The sequence below is a fragment of the Carcharodon carcharias genome, chromosome 7, assembly GCF_017639515.1.
Source record: "Carcharodon carcharias isolate sCarCar2 chromosome 7, sCarCar2.pri, whole genome shotgun sequence".
Classification (NCBI taxonomy): Eukaryota; Metazoa; Chordata; class Chondrichthyes; order Lamniformes; family Lamnidae; genus Carcharodon; species Carcharodon carcharias.
Genome location: NC_054473.1, coordinates 44,169,659 through 44,184,852, shown reverse-complemented (window position 1 = coordinate 44,184,852; position 15,194 = coordinate 44,169,659). Strand labels below are relative to the sequence as shown.

The 15,194-nt window shown below is 42.9% G+C and overlaps 1 protein-coding gene across 6 annotated transcripts in view; it reads left to right on the top strand.

The window, feature by feature from the left end:
* The window catches only part of fhit (fragile histidine triad diadenosine triphosphatase), a 1,268,452-nt gene that overhangs the window by 328,704 nt on the left and 924,554 nt on the right, over positions 1–15,194 (top strand). The window lies entirely within an intron of this gene.

The following is a 15,194-nucleotide window of genomic DNA, read 5'->3' as shown; positions in this document are numbered from 1 at the left end:
TATTTTGAGGTTCCCTTGTACCATTGGTATTTTGTACTTTTCCTGCTTATTTCACAAACTTGACATTTCTTATTAACTGTTGAACTTTTGCCTGTATCTATCTTTAATGGTCCACATTTCCCTTTACCGCTCTTTTTCTCCTAATATTTTTATAAACACATTTGTTGTTAGTTTTGATATCATTTTTGCAGGTTTTTTTCACATTTTCTTTTCCACCACTTATGACTTTCTTTGTATTTCTTTGTTGCCTTTTTAGTTCTCTCACTCTGCTAGATTAATACTTTTTCTTTCATTTATGCTGGACTTTTCGTTTAGCTCCATGGACTAATTTGTCATGTAGCGACCAATTAACAGAACATTTCCTGCAAACTGTTTATATTTCAGATTTCCAACATTTGGATCTGTCCCTCATTTGTTCAATCAACCATCACATTCAATAGGAGATGCATCAGTTCATAACTCACTTTAAAGTACAGTGAATGTCTGGAAATTGGCTAAAAAGTCAAATTTTAAGCATTATTTAAAGAAATTGAACGTGAACATCAAAGTTTAACCACACTGTTACAAAGCTCACTGCCTGTTCAAATATGTTATTAAAACGGTCAGGCCAATTGTAGTATAGGTAATTCAGGGAGACTGAAGCAGTAAATATTTTTGCATTTCAGTCAGAAACTTCATGGGTTATTGGTCCCATTTTTTTTGGGTGTGGGGGTTGCAAATTTGTGACCTGCCCACGGTCGTTGACATGGAAATATGTAGTGCGCAAACTTGCTGCTGCCTCCTCATTTACCCGGTTTTAGTATTGGCCTGAGTGAGGCCCAAGCTGCTGACTCCAATAAACTTCTGCAAGGGTCTCAGTCATTGTGGTAGTCTACTGGGCTCTCAATTTCAGCCTACCAATGTGTGGGCAAACACATGGCAGATGCATTATAACGTGGATAAATGTGAAGTTATACGCTTCGGTGTGGAAAACCGAAAGGCAGCATATTATTTAAATGGTTATATATTGGGGAATGTGGATGTACAAAGAGATCTGGGTGTACTTGTACACTGGTCAATGGAAGTAAACAGGCAGGTGCAGCAAGCAATTAGGAAGGCAAATGGTATGTTGGCCTTCATTGCAAGAGGATTTGAGTTCAGAGGTAGGGATGTCTTACTGCAGTTATACAAGGCCTTGGGGAGACCACACCTGGAATATTGCATTCAGCTTTGTTCTCCTTACCTAAGAAAGGATATACTTGCCATAGAGGAAGTGCAGTGAAGATTTACTAGGCTGATACTGGGGATGGCAGGACTGTTGTATGAGGGGAAATTGGTTCGACTGGGCCTGTATTCACTAGAGTTTGGAAGAATGAGAGGGGATCTGATTGAAATGTATAAAATTCTAACAGGGCTACTCAGACTAGATGCAGGTAGGATGTTTGCCCTGCTTGGGGAGTCTAGAACCAGAGGCCACAGTCTCAGGATATGGGGCAGGCCATTTAGGACTGAGATGTGGAAAAATTTCTTCACTCAGAGGGTGGTCAGCTGGTGGAATTCTCTACCACAGAAGGCTGTGGAGGCTGAGTACTGAGTATATTTAAGAAAAAAATTGATTTTTTTTTGATATTAGGGGTATCAAGGGTAAGGAGAGAAAGCGGGAAAATGGCTCTGAGGTAGAGGATCAGCCATGATCATATTGAATGGTAGAGCAGGCTCGAAGGGCTGAATGGCCTACTCCTGCACCTAGTTTCTATATTTCCATATGAACGATGAGACTTCGGAAGGAGACAGCTCACAGGGGGAGGGGTAGAGCCTGAGCACCATTTGTAGAGAACACATGTAATTCCAGTATCTGAATTGGTGGTTGCGGGTGATAGATCAAATGATGGGGCCTCTTCATCAATGCTGTGCTGTTGCTCTTTCTTTTCCTCTTGGGTGTGTTCCGAGTGACTCACAGGGACAGAGGGCAATGGGTTTCACCTCCATGGCTGGATTTCCCCAGGTGCACTGCATCATCAGTTGGACTTATGACCGTCAAAGCATTGGTCAGTGAGATCCATCAACAGGAAGGGCTTCTGCTCCTTCAATGTCCAACTGGTCTGTGACCACAATACTTTCCACCATTTGTGTACTTGCATTCCTGGCAGCTGCCAACACTTTCATCTTCCACCAGTCTGGTCTGCTTCAGAACTTCACTCCTGTATGTGGATAGGTCCTAGTGGGCAAGAGATATCCCTGGGAGAGATGGTAACTCACACCTTAATGGGAGCCCAACACAGAGGCATAGCGGTGATGCAAGCAATGACACCTGCTCAGCAGGACAGCCATTGAGCAGGATATTGGGCATCTGAAGATGTGATTCCAGTACCTGACCATGATGGATAGTGCCCTCCAATTGCCTCCTGCAAGGGCTTTGGTCATAATGGTGATCTGCTGCGTTCACCTCACCACCACCACTACCCCCTCTCTCCCCCCAACCCACCCCTACTAGGCCCTGGAAGGAGATAGCTCATTGGGGGAGGAGCAGAGGCAGGAAGTGAGAGATGAGAAATAGGAAGTGGAGTGAAATGACACTAAACAGAGAAGTGCTCCTATTGCATGACAAGGTGGTCTCCTCCTGCCGCCTACTGGGCAGAGGACTTCTCTCTTTCACAGCCTCCAGCATTCGATCCAGGTTGGCTTTAATGAAGCAAGCGTCTGTCCTGCCCCAGGTATCAGGCCTCCAGCTCTCCTATGACCTCCCACTTCCCTCTGGTGCAGTGGAAGATTTTGGTACAAACTGTAGATCCGTCCCTCAGGACAATCAGCAGCCTCAGTCATGGCTGCTGTGGGAGCCAAAATGAGTCCCATACTTCATCTGACCTATCCCTGTTCCTGCCCCCACTGGCTCTAAGTGGACAGGAAATCCTCCTCCATAGCAATTAAGATTTTCCCACATGAAAATCTAAACTTTAATCCGTTTCCCACTAGAGGCGGGCTTCTGACCCAAAAGCTAGCCCAGTTCTTGTTTTCCACCTCTCCCCATGATGTTTTAAAGAGAAACAATTAATAAATAACCATTGCAACCACTATCTAGAACTTGTGAATGTATGATCACTTAGATCAAGATGTATCTGGGGTTAAATAGCTCACATTTCTCAGAAGAATGTGGCTGCAATATTGGGCATCATAGTGCCTGTAATTTCTGGGTCGACAGTTGCCTTTTTGGTACCAAAATATCATCTACATGGTTCTGCTGCAGCTACTCCAAATATTACCGTGTTGGGAGCGTTAGAGAGGGCTGTTGGAGCAAGTGTCAGAAGTATGCAGAGTAGGCAGATTTTGATGTCAGTCAGCATGTAATTATTGGATACCAGTGCTGTTATTTTCAACCTCACTACTCCAGTTAGTGCCAGCTCTTAAAAGCACACAGTTGAACATGTGTTCATCAGTAGGAAGAAGGCAGGCTAGTGATGATGATTAACTTCTAGTGATCGAGTTTGTAGAAGTGCATCGTGGTTTGCAGAATTGTTTAAAGTTGGTGAAATTGAATGGGTGCTAGAATCTTCTGAGAGCATTTCACTTACTCCATCAAGCTCTGAGCAGTATTTCAACTGTGCTTTATGAAAGAAGTGCTCATTGAACTCTGCCAGCTTTGGCAACTGAACCTGCAACCTCAGCGTAGGACAAGGACAGTGCTGCAGATGGCTGTGAAGGTGACTGTGGCCTTGAATTTTTCTGTATCAGGATCCGTTCAGGCTGGGGCAGGCAATATCTGTAACACCTCCCAGTTTGCCATTCACTGCTGCACCAGTTCTTATTTCCTCAGTATTTCAGCCACCACTTCAAATCAGAGGGCGGCTGCCAAGCGACAAGGCTAACCATTTAACATCTGACTCCATTCCATAACCCATTTACACATGGCCAGCATGAGTGCAATGCAAGCCATGCTGCCACATAAAACATCATAGAGTAGAATACTGGGGTGCTGAAGTAATGGTTTAGCTGCCGGGTCTGCTCTGGAGGAATCTTGTAGTATTCACTGGAGTGTGTTTGTCCTGATTCTTCATGGTCTGCTGTTGTCTCCACAGCCTGGCCACTGTGAGCACATAGCCTTATAGGCAGCTTAGAAAAGAGGAGGAGCAGAGCGAAGGCCAAGTTGTCCGTGATCACCTAATCTGACTCCAGTTCCCATAGATGCAATCCAAATCCCCATTGTACTACACTTGTACGCCTTACTATTCCTCTGTTACAGGCTATCATAGCACCCTCATGGTCACAATGGTGATATAAACCAACTTTATGAAATAAGCCATCCGATATTCCATTGAAAATCACCCTTATGATGCCTTTGCCTGGTCTAGTGTTCCTATGCAGTGCTTTCCAAGGCTGGTGAAAGGATGCTGACTTTCAGTCGGGGTCACTGCAGATGGGCTTGCAGGATGCCATTGAGCAGCCCTGGGCCCAGAAGGCCCAGCTTTGGATTGCAGCCTGGACTGCCAGGCTGCAAGGCAACAGCAGCGGCAGTGGTGGAGAGGTAATGGAAGCGACACAAATGCTATCATTTTGAGAGAGGATAGCAGGCTCATACTCCACAGAGTTAATATCACAATCCCTGGGTCAGCACCTGCCATTCTAATAATCTGCTGGAGCACAGATTGCTGGGCTGCTGTGTGAGCCTGCATACCCTTTGAGCACTGGTATCTGTAGCCATGATGTTAGCAGTCTGAGCTGGCATGGCACCAAACTGGGTTTGCATGGCAACATGCAGTGTTTTTATGACCTCAGTCTGAGCTTTCACTCCAACACTTGGACATTGGATAGCTTCTGCTTAGTTTCTGCTTCTGCTGCAATGGAAATTGAGACATGGTCATCAGATTCTGCATTGTGATTGAATCCACAAGTGTGCTCATGGAGTTGGATGCCATTTTTACGCTGGAAAGGGTGTGCTCCATAAGAGATAGGAACAAGGGTAGGCCACACGGCTCATCAAGCCCGCTCCACTATTAACTATGATTATGGCTGATCTTGGGTTTCAACTCCCCTTTCCTGCCTGCTCCCCATATCCCATGATTCCCTGAGAGACCAGAAAACTGTTGATCCCAGCCTTAAATATAGTCAACAATGGAGCATCCACAATGGTGTGGGGTAGAGAATTGTAAAGATTCACAACCCCTTTAATGAACAAAGCTCTCCTCATCTCAGTCCTAAATGAACAACCCCTTATCCTGAAACTGTGCCTCTGTGTTCTAGATTTCCCAACCTTTGGAAACAACCTCTCAGTACCTAACCTAGCAAGCCCCTTCAGAATCTTATATGTTTCAATGATCTCACCTCTCATTCTTCTAAACTGCAGAGTATAGATCCAATTTACTCAGCCTCTCATTGTAGGAAATCATCTTAGGGATCAACCTAGTGAACCTTCATCTCCAATGCCAAGTATATCCTTCCCAAAACTGCACATAGTTTTCCAATGCCCTGTACAATCGTAGCAAGATTTCTTTATTCCTGCCCTTCAGTCCCTTGCAATAAAACCCAACATGCCATTTGCCTTTGTAATTGCTTGTTACAGTGTACCTGCATGCTAACTTTCAGTTCCTTGTATAAGCATACTCAAGTTTCTCTGGACAGCAACATTTTCAAGTTCCCCATCTTTTAAAAAATATTCTGCTTTTCCATTCCTGGCTTTGCATGCCACACAGTGCTAAGTTCGAGCTGGACGCTTCTATACACCTTGACAGTGACTTCTGACTTTCTGGCAGGCCTGCCAGCACACCAACTATTTCTCTCTGCATGCTCAGCGGCCTATTTCTGCATATTTTCCCATCAAAGTCTTCATCTGAGTCCTCTGCAGCAAAACCCATGTGTGACCTCACACTCTGAAGTGTGGGCACCTGTGCTATCCTATTGTCCCCTGTCCTGGTTGGAGGCATCTCATACCAGGTTACTCATTATATGCAGAGCCTGCATTTATGCTACAAACTAAACTACATGTTGCCGGTATCAGAGCTTGTGGCTACAAATGTGAGATCAAATGAGTGTTTCCTTTTGTACTTCATACTCCTGCACCAGTGCTTGCAGGTAGAAGTTCTTGGGTATCTGAAAGGCTAAAGGCACAAGAATAGGGTTGGGGTGAGGGAAGTGGGGAAAAGGAAGAAGTTTACACCACAACTTGTAAATTAGAATAAATTATGGGGTATTGGGAAAGCTGGATGTGAGAATTGAATTAGGTGAGAACATACCACCATCCTCAATAAAAACAAGAAGTGCTGGAAATATTCAGCAGGTCTGGCAACATCTATGGAGAGAGAAACAGAGTTAATGTTTTGAGTCAAATGTGACTACTCTGCAGAACTATTTTATATCATCATCATATCTGGTTTTAGTCCTATCACTAGCAAGGCTGAGCTGAGGCCATTCCAATGATAGCGAGCACTGTCTCTTCCATGCGAGGCAGAGGCACACAGCCATGCCTGTCCTGTGTCAGTTAGATTCTGCTGCCTCCAATTATTGGGTAAATGTGTTTAGGCGATGTGTTGTTAATAGTTGAATATTTGACAGGGTGTGCAAGCTATGCATATGAAGAAAGATTTGTGCTTGATGGAGACAGTTGGTAGCTGAGTGAAGAAGGTGTATTGGATGGAGCAGCTGACGTGTGAAGCTAGTGGTTCATTTCTAAGGATGTGGACATGCCCTTTTCAAGGGTAATTAGGAGTGGACCACAAACGTGGCCTCATCCCCTGAAAGATTATAAAATAGATGCATTTATTAATCTGATCTCCCGTGTGAGGTTATTAAACTCTTGTGCAGCTCTGTATCTAGGTGCTCAGAGCTAGGCTGTTGACATTGACATGTACAGCTATCTGTTCCCACTACCTTCTTGGTCTGTTTGGCCTTCTAGTCTCCTTAAGGCAAAGGACCTTTTACTTCTTGTCATCTTCCTGCATTGACACCTCCACTGCTGCATCAGAGTACTTTGGGACCCGCTATCTGGCCTGTTGTGCCATTTTTATTCCTCTTTCTGCTCAGAGATTCTTTTCTAACCAGTTCCAGCATCTGCTGCAGCTGGAATGCATCTTGGTACAGGCTAGCTTTAAGCAGTGCAGGCTAAGTGATGTTAGCCTCACAAAAACTTGTGTCCCTCCTGAGGCCAACAGAACTCTTCGCACTGGACTGCAAACCATTATCGTTTAAATTAGTGGGCAGCATGAAGTATGCGTGCTGTTGGGATTGCTATACACTGGCACAATTTAATCGCGCATTGCGATCGATGTGCTCATTTTCTGGTCTAATCCAATTTTTCCTCTTGTATTCTTTTAAAAATGAACTCTTAAGTATGTACACAAAATCTTTTTGTGAATTGTGCTTGTGTCTTTGTTTGTGTTATGACACAGCAAGTGGTAAAGGCTGAGTTGTTTAAACCCCAGAGGGAAACTTGAAACAACTATCATAACCCATATTTTCAATTGGTATGTTTGAGATACAACTCTGAATTTAGGAATAAAACCACCGAACCTGAAAAGGTTTTTTTTATATAAAACTAAATTAAACATTAATTAATTTACAACAAATTAAACACATATACATGTCTACATATTACTACCATAATAACTTTTAAACAAATCCCTAAATTAATTACTCCCAGGTAAATCTCCACCAAGTCAACAGTAACCCATAGACTTTAAACCAGACACCAAGCAAAGCATGTCTGACCTTAGGAATTCAAAATGAGGTTCCTTGCAATTTGGTTCCTTTGCAGACACAGTTAGGAGTCTTACAGGCTGGTTAGATGTTAAATGCCTCTACCTTACACACAATCTCCTTTCCCTCTTTATACCTAGCTTCCCCTTTGAATGTACATTTTCCATGGTATCACTAGGCTTTTAACATCACAGCTTCTAATAATAACATTTTCATCTCCCTAATTATATTAGTAATATAAACACATTGCTTGGCGTATCCCATCTAGGTGCAAGATTTTACTCCCTCTCTTGAATGCTTTATTTAACAAATGTAAATGTATACTTTACCTTTAACTTCCTTACTGTTTACCCAATTAACATCTCAAACTACTATATATCAAAGCACCCAGACTAGCTGGCTTTAATTCAATTAAGACACAGATCCCAATACAACCACATTTTATAAATAATTTCCAGTGACATTATAGACTTTAATATCTTTTCATGACAGTTTGCCTAACAATGCAGATAGCATATTTTTGAATAATCAACAATCCTGAGAATTATGTAAAATAAACCTTGGTTTTCTTTCAGATCCTGACTGATTTGCATTTTCAGTTTACAATTTCAGTGATGCATGTAATAAGCAAAATTTGCAAGACATAACCAATTAATGCATTGATTCAATATATCAATAAAAAGATTTTGAAATGTGTCCATCACACCTTGGTTGGAATTTAGTTCCAGCCCCCGGAAGCTGATAGGGAGACCGAGGGGGAACCATATGATAGGTGGGAAGGTGTCGTTTGGAGAGCTTGTTGCCATCCCAACTTCCACTGATTTGTTCAATGGTGGGGAAGCTCAAGGTCGGCCTTCCTATCCCTAGGCCATTTGAAGCCCTTATTTGACCAATTAACGGCCAGTTAAGGGCCTCATCCCGCCACTTTTGATATTCTAGTAATGTTGTCTCTTCTAGTGGTGTTGCCACTGGCTTTCCATCCAGTGGACAGGGCCACCACTGTGACCATTAAATTCTGCCCCTTATTTCTGCATAACACACATCTTTAAAATTAAGGTTAATACTTTAATGACCTGTTTAACAGTTTCTCAGAACTGTCCTCCCTGCATCCTCATTCCCCACACCGTCTGCCCCCCTCTTCTAGCATTTCTCTGTGACAGGAACTCATAAGCCTGGATTTCGTGGTAGTAATGACAATGAAACTGTCAATATTTACCTTTATTACTCCTCAGAAACTGACAGCAACTTCTGGATTTCACACATGCACAGTTAAACATGGAAATTCGGGAGCTGCTGTCAGTGATTGTACCCTTCTCCCTAGGGTATGCTGTTGAAGTCCCTAGTCTACCGCCAATAAAAATCACTGACCTGATGAGAACATCCCCTTTTATACTGTAATGTTGTTGTTAAAACCCCAGAAAAGTTATACCTTGTTAATGAGGTGTCACTGTGTTTACTGGATACTAAGTCATAATTACTGCTAGAAAACTAATGATATAATTGTGTAATGCCAAGTTTTATGTTCGAATCAAAGAAAATTCAAGTTTGTTTATGTTTTTATTTGTTCATGGGATGTGGGCGTCACTGTCTACACCAGTATTTATCGCCCATCCCTAATTGCCTTTGTTCAGAGGGCATTTAAGAATCAACCACATTACTGTGGGTCTGGTGTCACATGTAGGCCAGACCATTGCCAATGGTTTCATGGTCGCCATTGAATTTTTATTTGAGATTTTTAACTGAATTCAATTCAATCCCATCAAGCCACCACTTACATCAATCCCATCCCTACCATGGTGGGATTTGAACCCGGATCCCCAGAGAATTTCCCTGGATCTGTGGTATACCAGTCCAGTGGCAATACTACTCTGCCACTGCCACCCTCCCCTCTCTTGTATGTATTTGCCAATCATTTATTTCACTCTCTGTAAAATGTAATTAAAAGTGAAGGATAATCAGTGCATCTTTCTTCTTAGTTTGCTGTCTGTGAGAATACTTCAGTGTGGTTGGCTGCTTATCATGATTAATGGCATTAGTGATACTGGATGCCTGGAGGTTAGCTTTACTTGGCAGCAGATTTAAATTATCTTCAGGAAAGATGAAATGAATACCACAGAGATTGCTAGTTCTTTCTGTCCAGTTTTCTTCAAGGTTAGCAGCAATTGCTCTTGCTTCACTACTAACTGCAAAATCTGGGCCATCTCAAATTCTTCATAAGGGCCAACCTAGAACCTGCCTGGAATTTGGTTCAGTGAGACAGGGAACATAACATTCAATATGCTCTGGTCAAATTACTCTAGTGCAAGGATTGGAAAATGTAAGTTAGCCAACTGTGAAGATTTTCGAGAAAACTTGAAACTGTTCATTGGTCCTGCTGCCTTTTTTGCTCTGCAAAATTCACTGTCTTTGCAAGGAATCAAGCAAAGTTTTTTGGCTGGCACTGAAGCTGTAATATCTCACTCTTCCCCTTCTATCAGAGCATGCCTGCCATTTTGTTGTCTCATAAAAATTGTATCCATTGCACCTGACACTTTGATCAAGCTGAAGCATTCCATACTCACTTTATCTCTACATGTAATGAAGTAAGTCAACTATTGGAATTTTTAAGTGCAATTTTATTGAAAATAAGGTCTGAATTTTCATTTCAGAGTCGGGAACGCAGTGTGGGAAAAATTCCCAGCTCTGTAACCCAATTTGGGAGAAAGTGCCCTGGGTAGTTGGATTTTCGGGGGTGGGGTGAAGGTGTTAACTAGAATCAGGCTCGATCGCCCCAGAAGAGTTTCAGTTGTCCCAGTTGTAAGAAAAGACAATAAAACCTAAAACAGCCCTCGAGCCCTCACCCCTTCAGCCTCCCAAACACTCTCTCCGTGCCACCTAATGCCCATACCCACCCTCTATGCTAACCTATGCCCCTCTATGCACCCCTTGGCCCTTTATAGCCCCTATGCTAACCTATGCCCCATTACCTACCCCAAGGTGTGTTAAAGCCCCATGCCAATCTATGCCCTTGTACCCAGCCCCCATAGTTCTTTACAGCCCAATGGCAATTTGGGGCCAACCCATGCCCCCATCCATGAATCTTTTGCCTTTGCATCCTCCCTGCCAACCCACCCAGTATCCACCATGCGCAGACCTCAGGACCCATGCTGAGATTAAATAAAGTTCTAATTGTCTATTGCAGATTTTATTTTTCGAATAAAAACACTCATGCATAAAAACCCACTCACTCCATTTACAATCCTTCAACTACCTAATCCTTTAAAAAAACAAACATTTCATTTAAGTGCTTAATCCCTTTATAAGAATAAGCATTTGTATTCGTAGCCCCACATCAAAGACTTTACAACCACTTGGAGCTGTCAATCAAACTTTGAACTGACAGGCACTCCATTGTGATAACGCTGGGTTGTGAAATCAGTCATGCGGCACACATCCTATAATTGTAGCCAAAACAAAAACAGAATTACCTGGAAAAACTCAGCAGGTCTGGCAGCATCGGCGGAGAAGAAAGGAGTTGACGTTTCGAGTCCTCATGACCCTGCGACAGAACTTGCGTTCGAGTCCAAGAAAGAGTTGAAATATAAGCTGGTTTAAGGTGTGTGTGTGGGGGGCGGAGAGAGAGAGAGAGATAGGTGGAGTGGGGGTGTGGTTGTAGGGACAAACAAGCAGTGATAGAAGCAGATCATCAAAAGATGTCAACAACAATAATACAAAAGAACACATAGGTGTTAAAGTTAAAGTTGGTGATATTATCTAAATGAATGTGCTAATTAAGAATGGATGGTAGGGCACTCAAGGTATAGCTCTAGTGGGGGTGGGGAGAGCATAAAAGATGTAAAAAATAAATAAATAAATAATTTTTTTTTTTCTTTTTCTCTTTTTATAATGGAAATAGGTGGGAAAAGGAAAATCTATATAATTTATTGGGAAAAAAAAGGAAGGGGGAAACAGAAAGGGGGTGGGGATGGGGGAGGGAGCTCATGACCTAATGTTGTTGAATTCAATATTCAGTCCGGATGGCTGTAAAGTGCCTAGTCAGAAGATGAGGTGTTGTTCCTCCAGTTTCCTCCGACTAGGCACTTTACAGCCATCCGGACTGAATATTGAATTCAACAACTTTAGGTCATGAGCTCCCTCCCCCATCCCCACCCCCTTTCTGTTTCCCCCTTCCTTTTTTTCCCAATAAATTATATAGATTTTCCTTTTCCCACCTATTTCCATTATAAAAAGAAAAAAAAAATATATTTATTTATTTAATTTTTTTTTTTACATCTTTTATGCTCTCCCCACCCCCACTAGAGCTATACCTTGAGTGCCCTACCATCCATTCTTAATTAGCACATTCGTTTAGATAATATCACCAACTTTAACTTTAACACCTATGTGTTCTTTTGTATTATTGTTGTTGACATCTTTTGATGATCTGCTTCTATCACTGCTTGTTTGTCCCTACAACCACACCCCCACTCCACTTCTCTCTCTCTCTCCGCCCCCCACACTCACACCTTAAACCAGCTTATATTTCAACTCTTTCTTGGACTCGAACTCAAGTTCTGTCGAAGGGTCATGAGAACTCGAAACGTCAACTCTTTTCTTCTCCGCCGATGCTGCCAGACCTGCTGAGTTTTTCCAGGTAATTCTTTTATTGTTTTTGTTTTGGATTTCCAGCATCCGCAGTTTTTTAGTTTTTATCTATAATTGTAGCCGTTGGTCTTATGTCAACCCAGTGAAATAGCAAGTACTGATTTTTTTTTAATTCCAGAATTTTTTTTAAACACTTAAAAGCCAGGAGACATAAATGCCTTGACAGCATTTCCAATGAGTTTGATAGTTTCAAATAGCTTGCCAGTTCCAATAAGATTCAAATGCCTTGACAGATTGACAGTTTCCTTGACAGTTCCAATCAGCCTGACTGTTCCAATGAGTTTATCCACATTTTATGCAAATGTTTACTTTTAACAACCCCAAAGGGCACCTTACCTCTCCCAAGGATCTCCCTGGACTTCTCCAAAAGGGTACTGATGGATGTGCCGTACTTAGATTTTCAAAAGGCATTTGATAAAGTGCCACATCAAAGGTTATTGTGGAAAATAAAAGCTCATTCTATAGGGGGTAACATATTGGCATGGATAGAAGATTGGCTGGCTAACGGGGAGCAGCGAGTGAGTCTTTTTCAGGTTGGCAAGATGTAACGAGTGGTATGCCGTATGGATCAGTGCTGGGACTTCAACTGTTTACAATTTATATAGATGACTTGGATGAAGGGATGGAAGGGATGGTGGCCAAATTTGCTGATGACACAAAGCTAGATAGGAAATTAAGTTGTGAAGAGGGCATAAGGAGGCTACAAAAAGATGTAAGGTTAAGTGGGCAAAGATCTGGCAAGTGGAGTATAATGTGGGAAAGTGTGAAATTATCCATTTTGGCAGGAAGAATAAAAGAGAAGCATATTATCTCAATGGTGAGAGATTGCAGAGCTCTGAGGTGGAGAAGGACCTGGGTGTCCTAGTGCATGACTCACAAAAGGCTAGTATGCAGGTACAGCAAGTAGTTAGGAAAGTTAATAGAATGTTATCATTTATTGCGAGAGGAATTGAATGCAAAAGTAGGGAGGTTATGCTTCGGTTGTACGGAGCACTAGTGAGACCACATCTGGAGTACTGCGTACAGTATTGGTCACCTTATTTAAGGAAGGATGTAAGTGCATTGGAAGCAGTTCAGAGAAGGTGTACCAGACTAATACCTGGAATGGGTGGGTTGTCTTATGAGGAAAGGTTGGACAGACTAAGCTTGTATCCGCTGGAGTTTAGAAGAGTAAGAGTCAACTTTATTGAAACCTATAAGATCCTGAGGGGTCTTGACAGGGTGGATGTGGAGTGGGTGTTTCCTCTTATGGTAGAATCTAGAATTAGGGGTCACCCATTTAAAACAGAGATGAGGTGAAACTTTTTCACGCAGAGGGTCGTGAATCTTTGGAACTTACTTCCTGAGAAGGTGCTGGAAGTAGAGGCTTTGAATATTTTTAAGGCAGAGGTGGATAGATTCTTGGTAAGCAAGGAAGTGATAGGTTATCGAGGCTAGGTGGGATGCGGATTTCAGGTTTCTATCAGATCAGCCATGGTCTTATGAAATGGCAGAGCAGGCTCGAGGGGTTAAATGGCCTACTCCTGCTCCTTGTTCAGATGTTAATCCAACCTGATTTTAGCTAATCCAGAGACCCTCTCCATCTTTATGAAAATTCAGGCCCAAGTATTAACTGCTGTTATCCTGTCATGGTAGCAGCCATTCCTTCTGGTCACTTGTGAAAGCTGACGTTTGTAACTTCTGTATATCCTGCTTCTTCACCCTTCTTCACCCTACTGGTACTCAATACCGTTTCTAAAGAGAAAACAAAAACAGAATTACCTGGAAAAACTCAGCAGGTCTGGCAGCATCGGCGGAGAAGAAAAGAGTTGACGTTTCGAGTCCTCATGACCCTTCGACAGAACATGAGTTCGAGTCCAAGAAAGAGTTGAAATATAAGCTGGTTTAAGGTGTTGTGGGGGGAGGTGGGGGAGAGAGAGAGAGAGAGAGAGAGAAGTGGAGGGGGTGGTGTAGTTGTAGGCAAAAGCAGTGATAGAAGCAGATCATCAAAAGGTGTCATAAACAACAGGACAAAAGAACACATAGGTGTTAAAGTTGGTGATATTATCTAAACGAATGTGCTAATTACGAATGGATGGTAGGGCACTCAAGGTATAGCTCTAATGGGGGTGGGGGGAGCATAAAGGATTTAAAATATTTAAAAATAATGGAAATAGGTGGGAAAAGAAAAATCTATATAATTTATTGGAAAAAAAACAAAAGGAAGGGGGAAACAGAAAGGGGATGGGGATGGAGGGGGGAGCTCAAGACCTAAAGTTGTTGAATTCAATATTCAGTCCGGAAGGCTGTAAAGTGCCTAGTCGGAAGATGAGGTGTTGTTCCTCCAGTTTGCGTTGGGTTTCACTGGAACAATGCAGCAAGCCAAGGACAGACATGTGGGCAAGAGAGCAGGGTGGAGTGTTAAAATGGCAAGCGACAGGGAGGTTTGGGTCATTCTTGCGGACAGACCGCAGGTGTTCTGCAAAGCGGTCGCCCAGTTTACGTTTGGTCTCTCCAATGTAGAGGAGACCACATTGGGAGCAACGAATGCAGTAGACTAAGGTTGGGGGAGATGCAAGTGAAATGGAACCTGATAGTCGCCCCACCTCGGACGGCCCGCTTCTATCTCCTACCCAAAATCCAGAAACAGAACTGCCCCGGTAGACCGATCGTCTCAGCTTGCTCCTGCCCCACAGAACTCATTTCTCATTATCTTGACTCCCTTCTCTCTCCCCTTCTCCAGTCCCTTCCCACCTACATCCGTGATTCCTCTGACACCTTACGTCACATCAACAATTTCCAGTTCCCTGGCCCCAACCGCTTCCTCTTCACCATGGACTTCCAATCCCTCTACACCTCCATCCCCCACCAGGATGGTCTGAGGGCCCTTAGCTTCTTCCTGGAACAGA